At 38.3% G+C, this 17,699-nt stretch overlaps 1 protein-coding gene and 1 pseudogene across 1 annotated transcript in view; both read right to left on the bottom strand.

Moving 5' to 3' along the window:
• The window catches only part of LOC130842178 (arginine and glutamate-rich protein 1-like), a 216,618-nt pseudogene extending 205,793 nt beyond the window's left edge, over positions 1-10,825 (bottom strand).
• The window catches only part of SMARCA1 (SWI/SNF related, matrix associated, actin dependent regulator of chromatin, subfamily a, member 1), a 531,454-nt gene that overhangs the window by 298,421 nt on the left and 215,334 nt on the right, over positions 1-17,699 (bottom strand). The gene's annotated exons all lie outside the window — the stretch shown is intronic.

Genomic DNA, 17,699 nt, shown 5'->3' with positions numbered 1-17,699 from the left:
CAGCATTGTGGTCAGAAAAGATGTTGATATGATTTCAATTTTCTTGAATTTACCAACACTTGATTCATGACCCAAACTGTGATCTATCCTGGAGAATGTTCCATGTGCACTTGAGAAGAATGTGTAATCTGCTGTTTTTGGATGTAATATCCTATAGATATCTATTAAATCAAGCTGATTTATTGTGTCATTTAAAGCTTGTGTTTCCTTATTAATTTTCTGTGTGGATGATCTGTCCATTGGTGTAAGTGGGGTGTTAAAGTCCCCCACTAGTATTGTGTTACTGTTGATTCCCTCTTTCATAGTTGTTAGCATTTGCCTTATGTATTCAGGTGCTCCTATATTGGGTGCATATACATTCATAATTGTTATCTGCTCTTCTTGGATGGATCCCTCGATCTTTATGTAGTGTCCTTTCTTGTCTCTTGTAAAATTTTTTACTCTAAAGTCTATTTGATCTGATATGAGTATTGCTACTCCAGCTTTCTTTTGATTTCCATTTGCATGGAATATCTTTTTCCATCCCCTCACTTTCCATCTCTGTGTGTCCCTAGGTCTGGAGTGGGTCTCTTGTAGACAGCACATATATGGGTCTTGGTTTTGTATCCATTCAGCCAGTCTGTGTCTTTTGGTTGGGGCACTTAGTCCATTTACATTCAAGGTAATTATTGATATGTATGTTCCTATTACCACTTTCTTAATTGTTTTGTTGTTGTTTTTGTAGGTCCTTTTCTTCTCTTATGTTTCCCACTTAGAGAAGTTCCTTTAGCATTTGCTGTAGGGCTGGTTTGGTGGTGCTGAATTCTCTTAGCTGTTGCTTGTCTGTAAAGCTTTTGATTTCTCCATCGAATCTGAATGAGATCCTTGCTGGGTAGAGTATTCTTGGTTGTAGGTTCTTCCCTTTCATTACTTTAAACATATGGTGCCACTGCCTTCTGGCTTGCAGAGTTTCTGCTGAGAAATCAGCTGTTAACCTGATGGGAGTTCCCATGTGTGTTATTTGTCATTTTTCCCTTGTTGCTTTTAATAAATTTTCTCTGTCTTTAATTTTTGTCAATTTGACTACTATATGTCTTGGCGTGTTTCTCCTTGGGTTTATCCTGCCTGGGACTCTCTGAGCTTCCTGGACTTGGGTAGCTGTTTCCTTTCCCATGTTAGGGAAGTTTTCAACTATAATCTCTTCCAATATTTTCTCAGGTCCTTTCTCTCTCTCTCCTCCTTCTGGGACCCCTATAATGCGAATGTTGGTGCATTTAATGTCCCAGAGGTGTCTTACGCTGTCTTCAGTTCTTTTCATTCTTTATTCTTTTCTGCATCAGTGATTATCACCATTTGTCTTCCTGCTCACTCATTCACCCTTCTGCCTCAGTTAATCTGCTATTGCTTCCTTCTAGTGTATTTTTCATTTCCGTTATTGTGTTGCATATCTCTGTTTCTTTGCTCTTTAATTCTTCTAGGTCTTTGGTAAACTTTTCTTGCAACTTTTCAATCTTTGCATCGAGTCTTTTTTCAAAGTCCTGGATCATCTTCAGCATCATTATTCTGAATTCTTTTGCTGGTAGGGTGCCTCTCTCCTCTTCATTTAGTAGTTTTTCTGGCATTTTATCTTGTCCCTTCATCTGGTACAAAGTCTTTTGCCTTTTCATTTTCTCTGTCTTTCTGTGGCTGTGGTTTTCAGTTCCACAAGATGAAATAATGCTGATACTGCTTGATTCTGCTGTCTGCCCTCTTGTGGAGGAAGCTTTCTAGGAGGCTCCTGGGTGCTTCCTGATGGGAGGGACTGATGGTGGGTTGGGCTGGGTGGGTGGAGCTCAGTAAAACTTTAATCTGATTTGGTGGGCGGAGCTCAGTGACACTTTAATCTGCTTGTCTGCCAATGGGTGGGGCTGTGTTCCCACCCTGCTGGTCCTTTGGCCTGAGGCGACCCAGCACTGGAGCTTACAGGCTCTTTGGTGGGGCTAATGGCAGACCCTGGGAGGGATCACACCAATGAGCACTTCTCAGAACCCCTGCCACCAGTGCCCCTGTCTCCTCGGTGAGTCACAGCTGCCCCCCACCTCTGCAGGCAACCCTCCAACACCAGCAGGTAGGTCTGGTTCAGTCTCCTACAGGGTCCCTGCTCCTTCCCCCTGGGTCCTGGTGAGCACACTTTTTTGTGTGCCCTCCAAGAGTGGAGTCTCCGTTTTCCCCAGTCCTGTGGAGGTCCTGCAATCAAATCCCGCTGGCTTTCAAAGTCTGATTCTCTGGGGATTCCTCCTCCTGTTGCTGGACCCCCAGGTTAGGAAGCCTGACGTGGGGCTCAGAACCCTCACTTTAGTGGGTGGACTTCTGTGGTATAACTGTTCTCCAACTTGTAAGTCACCCACCCAGCATTTATGGGATTTGATTTTAACGTGATTGCACCTCTCCTACCATCTCTTTGCAGCTTCTCCTTTGTCTCTGGATGTGGGGTGTTTTTTTTGGTGAGTTCCAGTGGTTTTCTGTCGATGACTGTTCAGCAGTTAGTTGTAATTCCAGTGCTCTTGCAAGAGGGAGTGAGCGCACGTCCTCCTACTCTGCCCTCTTGATTGTTGTCCTCCCCCCATAGTACTTTATGCTTACATTTATTACATTTCACTTTGTGGATCCAGCCCATCTACCAAACCTGTAAAAATTTGCAGAATCTTAATTCTAGCTTCCATTGTGTTTACCATCCCTCTGATAAATCTGATAAGCCTGTTTTTTATTACTTCAACCAAGTTGTTAATAAAAATGTTTAACAGAACAAGGTTGAGGACAGAATCCTACATCATGTTACTAGAAATCAACATATTAACACTGTCCAGATCTGTACCCATACGTTTTGGGTATGTTACTTCAACAAGACTGACATCAAGTTTGCCTATCTGTGTTTCACACAATCATTCCATCATTACTTTGTTTCTAAAAACTAGAATTTCCTTTGGTCATCTTATGACTTCCTGAAAATGGGTTGAATTCAGAGTTCAACTTCCTTTTCAACTTTTATAGTCTGCAAAAGAACCTAGAAATTAATGTCTATGATTGTATCTGATGTGTGACTTTCACTTTTAAGATAGCTGTGGCCTTTTGAGAATTGAGACACCACAGTAACTAGCCTCTCCTTCCACTGCAACTTTCCGCTGCAAAATTCAGCACTACAGATATTAGCAATCATCAAAACACCCCAGCAGGAACCAAAGAAAGGCTCCTTTTACCATCTTGGCTCAACTGTCTTTTCCTTCTTTGTTCATTATATTTGCTATCATTGTGCTTCTCCAGTAGGGGTTGCTAAAGTGTGTGTGTTGCTGAGCAGTGTGATTTCCGTGTCATCAACTTTCATCTGTGGCTGTACTGTAACTTTGAATGTTGTGCTGTTTTAGCATTCTCTTTGAGCTGGGAGCAAAGAGAGAGGCCACATTATTATTTAGTAGAAGCTGCAATTGAAGAGTCTGGGCAGCAAGCAGAATAAGGAGGAGCAGAACATCCTTTTGTACTCACACAGCTGCTTGCTTTTTACCTCTATATTTTATATGTTCAGATCTTGCCTGTGAAATGCTTTCATGTTTTTCACCCTCCCTCTATCATGTTCTCTCTTTCCTTACCTCCACCTTCTTTTTCTCAGATACACTGCTATATTATGTTCTCATGGAGGAGCTGGACCTCTCAGTTAGATCTGAATTCATTATTTTTGTCAGTTTTATTCCAATTTGATGGCATTTCTTGAGCACACATGGAGAGGAAGCTGAGATAAGGAGAGGTACTCTCATGAGCCTGTCTGGTCCTAACAGAATCAGCTGATAAGCAAAGTTGCTCTTAGGTGCCCCTGCCCTCAGCATCTTCTTACACGTATCTCTGCTTACACACAACAGCTCCCCTCCTTCCGTGAATCTGCTCTTACAGGTTAAGTGCTGACCTGCTCTGTGTTTAGGACCTGTGCCTACTGTACTACCTCTTCTGCAGCTCTTGGGAAGGAGGCTCTAGTGTAGGAGCATGAGCACTGGCCTCGGTCAGCTCAGCTCCTTCACTGATTTGCTGTGTGTTTTGGTCCAGTCATTCAGCTCTTCTAAGCCTATTATTTCATCTGTGTATTGGAAAAACAACAACAATAACAATAAGAATGCTGACCCCATGAGATTGTTCTGAGGATTTAAGGGATATGAGAGAATTCCATAAGCTTTGATCAATGAACTAAGAAGAGTGGGCTACTGAGTCTTAAAGCCCTCATTTGAGCTATGTGTATATATAATATAATCAATTATAATAGTGATAGCTAAAATGTATGAGGGCATCTGCCAGCCACTGTTCTAAGCCCTATACACACACACACACACACACACACACACACACACACACACACATCATGTGTGTATATGTATACCCACATAAATGAAAACCAAGAGTCTTCTGGAAACCATGCCACCTACCTGTGCTATCTTAACTCACACAGTGGAGACACTGTAGTACACAAGAAAGAGCACAAAGTAGAGCATCAGGAACCCTGAGCTATAGGCCTCACTAAGCCATGAGTTCACTCTGCAACCTTCGGCAAGTCACCCCCAGCAGTGAACTAGACAATGCCCACAAACACCTTCTCTCATATACTGAGATTAATAATAGGAAGAGACACAGCACTAATAGCACCTCAGTAAGAATCGCTGTTTCAGTGCCTCACTGGGCATACTGGTGGGGAAGAATCAGTTCCCATGCCAATTACCAGGGCTGGTCCAGCCTTTAGGTTCAGCCAGTACAGTATGCTGGGGTCTCTCCCAAGGACTTGGAAAGGGTGATGAAGATGAGCACCAGCTCTCTTGTGACCTGTGAAAACCTACTGCCTTCAAAGGAATGACAAGAAATGCCCCAGACTTGATTGTAACAGGATTCCTATTGCTGGGTTTATCCAGATTCAAACCCATCTCAATCCTCATTCCATTAAACACTCTATAAAAGGTCTCAAATACCAACCCCCAACTCCAGAACCCAAGCAGTCCAAGCCCCATCACCAACAACTGAGGCAACTTCTATTTCCGCCCACCTACTGATACAAAAGGCTAACAGGGGAAGGTGACACCTCACTGTCACCCTAAGAAGATTCCCTCCATTCCTCTAAGGAAGCTCCAAAGCATAGATATTTTCCAAGTGGCCACCCAGGTGGCCACCTGGAATGAGAAGAAAGGCCACCTACTCAAATTGTTCTCTTCCATAACCTAATGCCTTCCTGCATGAAATTCACTGTATATCATTTCTTTGAGGGATGCATCCTGCTAATATGTGGGAAAGGTGATACATTAGATCATTAACACATTAACTTATAGTTCACTTTATCAGGTAAGTTTGGCAGACAAATTTGTCCCAAAGGCAGTGGGACACAGGACAAAGAAATTTTGACAGTAATGATGGTGAAGAGGGTAAAGAGGTGTCCAGAGCTGGAGGACACTCCTTGAGTTGCAAGCCTGGCCTGAGAAATATGAGGATATGTAGAATATGGAAAAGAAGGGTATACTAGAGGAAATATATGCTTTTCTAATCATAAATACCTAAAATGTCACTTTTTCCTTATAAATCTCAGCTTTGATAAATACAAGGGGAGGGATCCTTGCCAGTTTTCAAACAGATAAAGCAAGGCCAAGAAACATGACTTTGCCCAAGGTCAATGACTATTGGGAGGCGTAACTGGGAGCAGTGGAAGATAACACAAATTCAAGTCACTCCCCTTCTCTGAACCTCAGTTTCACCATATTCAAAATGAGAAGCTTGGACTAAACAATCCCAAGACCCCCTCTAGCTCTAACATACTATAACTAAAATCTTAAAAATCTGATGACGTCTTGTAAGAACAAACGGAAGAGATCTGGGCTCCAATGATACTTCTACTTTGAGACAGATTATTTTTTTAGTCAATATATATTGAATGCTTAATATGTGCTAGGCACTATGTCAGGCACTACACAAGGCCCTTCATGTGTATCATCTCATTTAATCTTCCCAAAACCCTATGAGAGAAACACTATTATTGGTCCCATAAGGAAATTGTGACTCAGAGAGGCTAAATAAGTTTTCCAAGATCACACAGTTGATAAATTATGGTGCCAGAATTCAAAGCCAGGGCTGTCTGATTGTATATCCTGGCTCTAACCACTATTTACCAAAATGATGGTAGAGCACATATTATCATACTCCTAGAATAACCAAAAACAAGCAAAAGGTAAACAGTGGCTGTGTGATGTCATGGAAAACACAAGCTTTGGATTCAGACAAAGACGGGTGTAAACACTGACTGTTCATTTCTTTATTCTAAGCCTAGGTTTTTTGATCTGTAAAATGAGCATGAAAGGACTGATGTCAGAACTAAATCAGAGTAAATGACATAAAGAATGTAAAGCACCTGACACATGGTAAATAAAAAACAAGAATTCTCTTCCACCATGAAGTCCTACCGATTAAGCTTATGAACTAAAGGTTAAATGCCCTCATAATCATACTCTTTTCCAGGATCCACAGGTTGTGTGGTTCTAAAAGACCACCAAGAATGAAGTAGAAGAGCTGCCTTATTTTTGCAAAATAACACTGGGGCTCATGCCTCTGGCAGAAAGCAGCTGACCTAGACATTTTTTTCTTTAGTCTCTAGGCCACATGCTCTGCCTTTGAAGCAACTAGTGACGAGAACTCTAAGAAGCCAAAAGCAATGTAAAGCCAAGGGCAGCCTGCCACTGCTTTAGCTCCTCAAAGCTGACCGCTTTGACACCTGCATTTCTGTCGTCAAGGAAATAGGATTCTCTGAGTCCTAAGCAGATGGTGTGTATGGTTAGGATCCTCCTGCCCAGGTGGTGGAAGAAGGGTGCAGGGGAAAGAATGAGATTGCTGAGCCCGGGCTGTATCAAAAGCCAGAGAGAGTGAAATGGAGTTGCCTTGCGCCAGCTCCCTGACGGCACCCTCTCCAAAGGAATATAAAGAAGCCCCCACTTGTGGGAACTGCTACTAGCTAATAGCTTGCTGAACATACTCAGGGGAAACAACAAGAATCATAAGATTCCTTTACCTTTTATTGAGCTCCTGAAGTTCACGACACTGCTGTGAGGGAGGCTGGTCAGAGATTATCATCCCACCTTACATTTGAGGAAACTGAGGCTTAGAGATGGTATTTAGCTTACCCTTAGTCCTGCAAATATTAAAGGATAGAAATAGCATCCATGTCTAAGTGTCTTTAGATTCTATTCTAAAAGTCACCACGTGGGGAAAAAACAGAGTCATGAGGAATGCACCAGCACACAACCATGTGACCCGTGGCTTTCTGTCATCAGAACCCATACCAAGAGATCTATAGACGCTGATGCTGCATTTGCAATGCAGACCAAGAATAACAAATTTAGTTGAGGAAAGCAGGAACTTTGTTGCCTCATACAAGTGCCCACCATGTTCTGAAGCCCCAAATTAAACTAGCAGAACTTGGCAGAATCTGGCAGAACTAGCAGAGCTGGAAATAAAAAAGAAGATCCCATTCCTTAGTAAGAACTATCTTCTAGGAGAAGAGGCCTGGAAATAGAATAAGCAGTGAAGAGAGTAGAGATTTAAAAGGTATCCCTAGGCTTTAGAATTTAAATCAAAACCATATGTTCATTTTAATTTCATCTGAAAACATAAGTACTCAACCAAATATTTATATGGTCATAATCAGTCTATCAGTTGCAATAATGTTGCATAGCAAACCACCCCTAACCTAAAAAGCCTGAAACAACAATCATTTTATTTTTACTCACATGTCACTCATCTAGGTTAGGCTTATGTGGGCTCAGCACCAACTTGTGGGTTGGATCCAGATGTGCTCCATATTTCTCTCCCCCTCCTTGGAGCAGCAGGATCCCTGGGACATGTTCTTCTCGTGGTAATGGCAGAAAGGCAAGAGGATAAGCCCAACCACAAAGCACATTCCAAGCCTCTGTTCTTGTCATGTCTGCTTAGTCATACGGCCAAGCCCAAAGTCAAGTGTTGGGGACCACATTCCAACCACCACTAAGCTGAAGCAAATCACCCGGCCAAGCTCAACATTAAAGAGGTAGGGAAATTTACTCCTCTTACGGAGATCGGGGAGACGTCAAGCAAGTGAACAGTAAATGTACCACAGTCAGTAAAATTTGCAGATGTGGGGTAGCATTTATTTAACTTAAGAAGGCAGCAATGTACAGTGGCAAAAAGCTTAGGCCACGACATTAGGCATACTTGAGTTGAAATCCCACTTTTCCACTTAGTATACTGGCTTTTTGCATTCAATCACCAGTGTCAACTGGGGAATATGGAGAAAGTAGTCGAAATTAGCAGAATATTTGTTGTACTTAAGGCATCACCCCAATAAAATCTTAAATTGCTGTAACCAAGAAGAAACATTTTTAGGTACTCGAGTTCTAGTTAATTAAATTTTAACTTTTTTAAAACTTTGCTTTGATTTCAAAAGGAATAGGAATCATTTCCTGCAACAAACCAAAATTACTCTAAAAAATGGAATTGAGATTTCACCCAGGTAAGTCAGAGTAAGAAAGACTTTTCTCTCACTGAAAATAACCACAAAACCTGGGCAGACTGCATTTAGCATCTATTTAAAAGGTAAATAGCAGCAGGGATAGCAAGGAAGAACAGCAGAATTTGAGGCATCACCAATCCAGCAGTGAGTTTACCATTTTATCCCCTCTAAAATCCCCTGGCCAGAAATCAAGGCAGACAGAAATCCAAAAGTAAGCACTATGGTACAGACAGAGAAAGTCCCAAAAGAAGCTCTCTAATTCTGGCTGAAGGTACAGGAAAGGAAATTACTAATGTTCATAAAGTGGAGGAAAACCCTGGTTTATTTTCCTTCTTTCTCATTTCCAGAGTATCAGCCTCTAGGTGATTATGCAGCTATAGCAATGGCAGAGGCAGCAGCACTTGGTTCAGCAGTTTGCAAGAGCCAAAACTCTGAAGAAGGCAACTTTTCTCTCCATTTGGCTGAGGTGTAACTCCAAGAGAGCAGAACTAAGCACATTTCTTTTTTATACTCTCTCTGTCGTCTTGCTGCTTGGCCTGGACAGTAGCATAATTATGAAAGCAGGTGCTTTCTGGCTAAAAGACCAAAAAGGGGAGCCCCAGGGAACCAGGAAATATTGGGGAGATTGAAGAGGGAGGAGTTCATGAATGCAACCCCATAAAGTTGCTTATGAACTCCTAGTCTCACTCCCAAACTGTGCATGTGTAGATCTAGTCTGAATCAGTATACCAATGATTTCAAGAACTGAACTAAAAGACAGACCATTACCCAGGTCCCAGTCTGGCCACTGGGTGGCACACATGCAGACAGATTCAAATACCATGGCAAATGTTTTGAAAACTAAACTGACATAGGAACCTCAGCCTACAGAAAGTGTGTTAGTACTTGTGGTCTGAACTGAAGCAAATGGATTACCTGATTAAAAACAAAAATATCAAAATGCTCAATAAGATTTAAAGACCCAGAATCTCATAATGCAATATTCAAAATGTCCATGACAAACTCCAAAATTACTAGGCATATGAAGGACAACAAAAATCTCCACTCACCTAGCAAAAGACAATCAAGAGATCAGTCATGAGATGACACCGGTGTTGGAATTAACTGATAAAGATTTTAAAGCAGCTCTTTTTAAAATGCTCAAATGAGCAATTATGAACACTCTTCAAGCAAACAGTAAAATACAAAGGTATTTGTAAAGAAATAAAAGATATATAAAAGAACCAAGTGGAAAAGTTAAAATTGAAAAATATGAAAATAAATTAAAAATTCACTAGATAGACTCATTAGCAGAACAGAGAGCACAGAGAAAAGATTCTGTGAATTTGAAGATAAATCAACAGAAATTTTCCATTCTGAATGTCGAAACCAAAAAAGGGGGGTTTAAAAAAAGTGAACTGAGACTGGCTGCTCTGAAAAGCCATCTTTGCATTGTTCCTGTGTCCGGCTCCCCGCTCGCCGCAGCCACCTCCACCGCGCACCTCCTCCACCGCCATGGACTCTGGCGGCTTTATCACCAGAGTCCTCGAACTCCCGCTTTCTTTTTAATTTGCTGCTTAGGATCACCGGCGTGCCCATCATGTCAGACACGGCCGTGGACACCAGCTCCGAGATCACCACCGAGGACTTAGAAGAAGGAAGTTGTGGAGGAGGCTGAGAATGGGAGAGAGGCACCTGCTAATGGAAATGCTAATGAGGAAAATGGGGAGCAGGAGGCCGAAAATGGGGTAGATGAGGAAGAAGAAGAAGGTGGGGAGGAAGTGGAGGAGGAGGAGGAAGGTGATGGTGAGGAAGAGGACGGAGATGAAGATGAGGAGGCTGAGGCAGCTACGGGCGAATGGGCAGCTGAAGATGATGAGGAGGAGGATGTGGACACCAAGAAGCAGAAGACTGATGAGGAAGACTAGACAGCAAGAAAGGAAAAGTTAAACTTAAAAAAAAAAGGCCACCATGACCTATTCACCCTCCACTCCGCGTCTCAGAATCTAAATGTGGTCACCTTGAGTGAGAGACCCTGCCTGCCCGCCCGCCCACAGTGGGCAGCGCCACCTGCAGATGACACACGCTCTCCACTACCCAACCAAAACCACAATGTGAATTTGAAACAGGGGAGGAAAAAAGAACCAAAACTTCCAAGGCCCTGCTTTTTTTCTTAAAGTACTTTAAAAAGGAACATTTGTTTGTATTTTTTATTTACATTTTATATTTTGTACATATTGTTAGGGGTCAGCCATTTTTAACGATCACGGATGACCAAACCAGCCTTCGGAGCATTCTCTGTCCTACTTCTGACTTTACTTGTGGCGTGACCATGTTCATTATAATCTCAAAGGAGAAAAAAAACCTTGTAAAAATGAAAACAACAACAACAAAAAATCTTATTCCCAGCATTCCAGTAACTTTTTTTGTGTATGTACTTAGCTGTACTATAAGTAGTTGGTTTGTATTAGATGGCTAAAAAGGCCAAAGATAAAAGGTTTCTTTTTTTTCCTTTTTTTGTCCATGAAGTTGCTGTTTATTTTTTTTTGGCCTGTTTGATGTATGTGTGAAACAATGTTGTCCAACAATAAACCAGAATTTTATTTTGCTGAGTTGTTCTAACAAAAACAAAAAAACAAAAAAACAAACAACAACAAAAAGTGAACAGAGCCTCAGAGACCTCCTGGACAATAATAAAAAATGTTTTGACAATACTGTCCTCAGAGTCTAGAAGGAGAAAAATAGTGGAGTGCTGAAAAAATATTTGAAGAAATAATGGCTGAAAAATTTTCAAGCCTAGCAAAAGAAAAGAAATACAAATTCAAGAAGATGAGGAAACCTCAAATTGGATAAAACCAATGAAATGCATGCCAATAAATATTATAGTCAAACTTCTGAAAAAATAAAGGCAAAAAAAAATCCTGAATACAATCAGAAATAAATGATACATTACCTATGGAGGACAGTGTTACAAAGGACTGTATATTTCTTATTAGAAACCATGGAGGAGAGAAGGAGGTGGCACTGTATTTTTACAGTGCTGGAAAAAAAAGAATTGTCATCCCAGAATTCTATACCTAGTGAAAACATCCTCCAGGAGTACAGGTAAAATAAAAGCATTCTCAAACAAAGGAAACTAAATTCATAAACTGCTGACCGGCCCTTAATTGCTAAAAGAATTTCTTCAGGTACAAGGAAAATAATACTGGGAGGAAATTTGGAACCTCAGGGATAAAGGAAGAACAAAAAATTGTAAATATCTGGATAAGTTTAATAGAAGGGAGCAGAAGAAATATTTGAAGTAATAATGGCTATTTTTCCAAAACTAATAATGGACCGCAAACCACAGATCCAATAAACTCAGAAAATATCAAGCAGGAAAAATAACATAAAATCTACAACTCAGCATATCACATTCAAACTGAAGAAAACCAAAGACAAGGGGAAAGTCTTGAAGGAAATCAGAGGTGAAAACTGACTTTACCTACAGAGGAACAAAGATTGTAATTAAATGAGACTTTTCAGAAACCATGCAAGCAAGAAGAGAGTGGAGTGAAATATTTAAAATGCTGAAATAAAAAAAACTCTACCTAGAATTTTATATTTAGCAAAGTTATCCTGCAAAAGACCCTCAGACAAAAACTAAGGGATCTGCTGCCAGTAGACTTGCCTTGCAAGAAATGTTCAAGAAGTTCTTCAAAGAGAAGGAAAGTTATATTGGTCAGAAATTCAGGTCTACATAAAAAAGAAACAGTATCAGAGAAGGAATAAATGAAAGTAAAACAAAATATATTCTTTTTTATTATTCTTGATTGATCTAATAGATAATTCTTCAAAGTAATAATAGCAACAATATATTGGAAGATTGTAGCATATGAATAAGTGAAATAAATCACAACAATGTTATAAGGGATAGGAGGAAGGAATTAGGAATGCTCTGTTATACTCTATTAAGAGGTACCTGTACTATCCATGAAAAGGTATAGTGTTATTTGAAAGTGGGTTTAGATTATTTGTAAATGCATACTGGAAACTCCAGTAAAATTTTTTAAAAGAAGTATAATTGATATGCTAAGAGAGGAGAGAAAATAGAATCATACAAAATGCTCAATGAAAACCAGAGAAGGCAGGAAAATAGGAGAAAACATAAAGAAACAAAGGCAACCTAAATGTCCATCAACAGATGAAAAGATAAAGAAGATGTGGCACATGTATACAACGGAATATTACTCAGCCATAAGAAGGGATGAAATTGACGTATTCGTAGTGAGGTGGATGGACCTAGAGTCTGTCATACAGAGTGAAATAAGCCAGAAAGAGAAAAACAAATACTGTATGCTAACACATATTTACAGAATCTAGAAAAATGGTACTGATGAACCTAGTGGCAGGGTAGGAATAGAGATGCAGATGTAGAGAATGGACTTGAGGACACCAAGCGGAGGGGAAGCTAGAATGTAGTGAGAGAGTAGCATCGACATATACACACTACCAAATGTAAAACAGATGGCTAGTGGGAAGCTACTACAGAGCACAGGGAGACCAGCTTGATGCTTTGTGAAGACTTAAAGGGGTGGGATAGGGAGGTTGCGAGGGGATATGGGGATATATGTATATATGTGGCTCTTTCACTTTGTAGTACAGCAGAAACTGACACAATACTGTAAAGCAATTATACTCCAATAAAGATTTAAAAAAAAGAAACAAAGAACAAATACAGTGAGTAGAAAATGGTAGATATTTTCAAATATGGTAGATACAAACATGGTAGATTTTAATTTACATTGTGATATCAGTAATCACTTTAAATATCAGTGATCTTAATATATCCATTACAATAAAGAGACTGATAAAGTAGATAAAACAATAAGACCAAAGTACATGTTGTCTACAAGAAACGCATAATAAATATAAAGACAGATTAAAAATAAAGAATGAAGAAAGATACGCCATGCTAACACTAATCAAAAGAAAACTGGAGTAGCTATATTAATTTCAGACAAGGCAGACTTCAGAAAAAAAGCAAATTATTAGAGGTAAGGCAGGATACATAATGATAACATGGTCAATTCTCCAAGAAAATATAACAATTCTTGACATGTATGCAGCTAACAAAAGAGCACCAAAATACATGAGGCAAAAACTGGTGGACAAATCTACTCCTCTATCAGTAATTGACAGATCTAGCAACCAGAAAATCAGTAAAGACATAGCTGACCTGAACAGCATCATCAATCAACTGTGTCTAATTAACATTATAGAATAATTCATCCAACAACAGCAGAATACACATGCTTCTGAAACTCACAAGGACATTTGCTAACACAGACCACATCACAGACTATAAAACACATCTTAATGAATTTAAAAGATTAGAAATTATACAGAGCACGTTCTCAGGGTGCAATGGAATTGAATGAGAAATCAATAACAGAAAGTTGGAAAAATGCTAAAATATTTGGAGATTAAACAAAGGACTTCTAAGTAACACAGAGGTCAAAGAAGAAATCTCAAGAGAAATTTTAAAATATTATGAACTCAACTAACATGAAAACACAACTAAGCAAAATCTGTAAAGTGCAGGAAAAGCAGTGCTTAGAGGAAATTCATAGCATCAAATGCACATGTTAGAAAAGAAGAAAGATGTAAAATCAACAATCTAAGCTTATGTATTAGGAAAGCATAGAAAGAAGAACAACATAAGCATAATGAAGCTAGAACAAAACAGAAAATAAAACTTAAGAGAAGATATCAATGAAATTAAAAATAGGAAACCAATAAAGAAAATCAACGAACCAAAAGCTGGTTCTTTGAAAAAAACAATAAAATTGATAATCATCCGTAAGGCTAACCAAGAAAAAAAGAGAAGACAAATTACTCATACCAGAAATGAAAAAGGAAACATCACTACTTTTCCCATGGTCATTAAAAGAAAAATTAATAGTATTATGAATAATTTTATGGCCACAAATTTGATAACTTAGATGAAACAGACCAATTCCTTAAAAGAATAGGCCTATATCTGTTGAAAGTATTGAGTCAAAAATTAATAGTTTTCCAAAAAAGAAAACACAAGACCCAGATGATTTCACTGGTAAATTCTACCAAACATTTAAAGAAGAAATTATACCAATTCTCTACTATCTCTTCCAGAAAACAGAAGCAGAATACATTGTCTAACTCTTTCTATGAGGCCAGCCTTAGCCCAAAACAAAAATAGAAAAAAAATTATAAGAAAGGATAACTACAGAACAACATGTCTCATGAACATATATGCAAAAATCTTCCACAAAATATTACCAAATTGAATTCAACAATGTAGAAAATAAATTATGCACCACCAACTGGAATTTATTCCATTTGTGTTCAACATTCAAAAATCAATTAATGTGATCAATCACATTGACAGGCTAAAGAAGAAAAATTATACAATCAATCAATATATTAAAAAAAATTTTCATAAAATCCGACCTTCACTCACGATTTTTTAAAAAAATCTCAGCTAACTAGGAATACAGGAAATTTTAATTTGGTAAGGGAAGGCTTAAAAAAAAACCTGAGTAACATCATATTTAATAATTAGAAACTGGATGCTTTCCCTCTAAGATTGAGAATAAGACAATGATGTCCCCTTTTACTAGTCCCATTCAACACTGTACTGGAACATACTGGAAGTCTTAACTAATGCAATAAGACAAGAAAGGAAATAAAAGGTATAAAGATTGGGAAGGAAGAAATAAAACTGTCTTCATTCACAGATGACATAACTGCCTCTATAGAAAATCCCAAAGAATAGACAAAAAAATAAAAAAAAAAACCCTCCTGGAACTAATAAGTGATTATAGCAAGGTTGCAAGATATGAGGATAATGTACAAGAGTCAACTGCTTTCCTACACACCGCCAATGAGAATGTGGGATTTGAAATAAAAAACATACTAGGGATAATCATAGTGATGAAGGGATCAATTCAACAAGAATCTATAACATTTGTAAACATATATGCACCCATAGGAGCACCTAAATATGTAAAAGCAAATATTAACAGACATAAATGGAGAAAGTGTCAGTAACACAATAATAGTAGGGGACTTTAACACCCTACTTACATCAATGGAGAGATCATCCAGACAGAAAATCAATAAGGAAACATTGGCATCAAATGACACATAAGACCAGAAAAAAAATATATATATCACAGTCCATGCAAAAACAGCAGAATACACATTCCTTTCAAGTACACATGAAATGTTCTGTAATACAGATCACGTTAGGCCATAAAACCAGTATCAATAAGTGTAAAGAAGACTTCAATCATATAAAGCATCTTTTCTGACCACAATGGTATAAGACTAGAAACCTACTACTAGAAAAAAAACACAAACACATGGAGTCTAAACAGCATGCTACTACACAAGCAATTGATCAATGAAGAAATCAAAGAGGAAATCAAAAAACACTCTGAGACAAATGAAAATAGAAACACAATATTCCAAAATTTATGAGACACAGCAAAGGCAATTCTAAGAGGAAAGTTTATGGCAATACAGGCCTACCTCAGGAAACAAGAAAAATCTCAGATAAATAATCTTACATTTAGATCTTTAATCCATTCTGAGTTTATTTTTATGCATAGTGTTAAAGAATATTCTAATTTCATTCTTTTACATGTAAGATCAGATACTATAAAACCCTTAGAGGAAAACACAGGCAGAACACTCTCTGATATATTTTAAAAATCGCAGCTAGATTTTTTTGATCAACCTCTGAGAGTAATGAAAATAAAAACAAAAATAAACAAGTGGGACCTAATTAAACTTCAAAGCTTTTGCACAGCAAAGGAAAATATAAACAAAATGAAAAGACAACTGACAGAATGGGAGAAAACATTTGCGAGCAAAGCGACCAACAAAGGATTAATCTCCAAAATATACAAACAGCTCATGCAGCTCAACATCAAAAAAAAAAAACAACCCAATCAAAAACGTGGGCAGAAGACCTAAATAGACATTTCTCCAAAGAAGACATACAGATGGCCAAGAGTCACATGCAAAGATGATTAGCATCACTAATTATCAGAGAAATGCAAATCAAAACTACAATGAGGTATCATCTCACACCAGTTAGAATAGGCATCATCAGAAAATTGACAAACAATAAATGCTGGAGAAGGTGTGGAGAAAAGGGAACCCTCCTACACTGTTGGTAGGAAAGCAAATTGGTATAGCCACTATGAAGAACAGTATGGAGGTTCCTTAAAAAATTAAAAATAGAGCTATCATATGATCCAGCAATCCCACTCCTGGCATATATCTGGAGAAAACCATAATTTGAAAATATACATGTACCCAAATGTATATTGCAGCACTATTTACAATTACTAGGACATGGAAGCAACCTAAATGTCCATTAGCAGAGGAAAGGATAAAGAAGATGTGGTACATATATACAATGGAATATTGCTCAGCCATAAAAAAGAACAAAATAATGCCATTTGTAGCAACACGCATGGACCTAGAGATTGTCATACTGGGTGAAGTAAGTCATACAAAGAAAAACAAATATCATATGATATCATTTATTTGTGGAATCTAAAAAGATGGTACAAATGAACTTATTTATGAAACAGAAATAGAGTCACAGATGTACGAAACAAACTTAGGGTTACCAAGGGGGAAAGGTGGGGGAGGGATAAATTGGGAGATTGGGATTGACAAATACACACTGCTATATATAAAATAACTAATAAGGACCTACTGTATAGCACAGGGAACTCTACTCAATACTCTGTAATGACCTATATGGAAACAGAATCTTAAAAAGAGTGGATATATGTATACGTATAACTGATTCAATTTTCTGTACAGCAGAAACTAACACAACATTGTAAATCAACTATGTTTCAATAAAAATTAATTAAGACAAAACTAAACAAAAAAACAGTAGCAAAGATCAATAAAATCAAGAGCTGATTCCTCAAAAAGATAAACAAAATTGATAAACCTTTAGCCAGACTCGTCAAGAAAAAAGAGAGTGCCCAAGTAAATAGAATCAGAAATGAAAGAGAATAAGTTATAACCAACACAACAGAAATGCAAAATATTATGAGGTTACTGCAAAAAATTATATGCTAACAAATTGGACAACATATAATAAATGGATAAATTCCTATAAACATATTATCTAAGACAATCAGGAAGAAATGGAAAA

The sequence above is a fragment of the Hippopotamus amphibius genome, chromosome X (genome assembly GCF_030028045.1).
Source record: "Hippopotamus amphibius kiboko isolate mHipAmp2 chromosome X, mHipAmp2.hap2, whole genome shotgun sequence".
Taxonomy (NCBI): Eukaryota; Metazoa; Chordata; class Mammalia; order Artiodactyla; family Hippopotamidae; genus Hippopotamus; species Hippopotamus amphibius.
The sequence above is the reverse complement of the archived record's forward strand: the minus strand, read 5'-3'. Positions and strand labels throughout refer to the sequence as shown.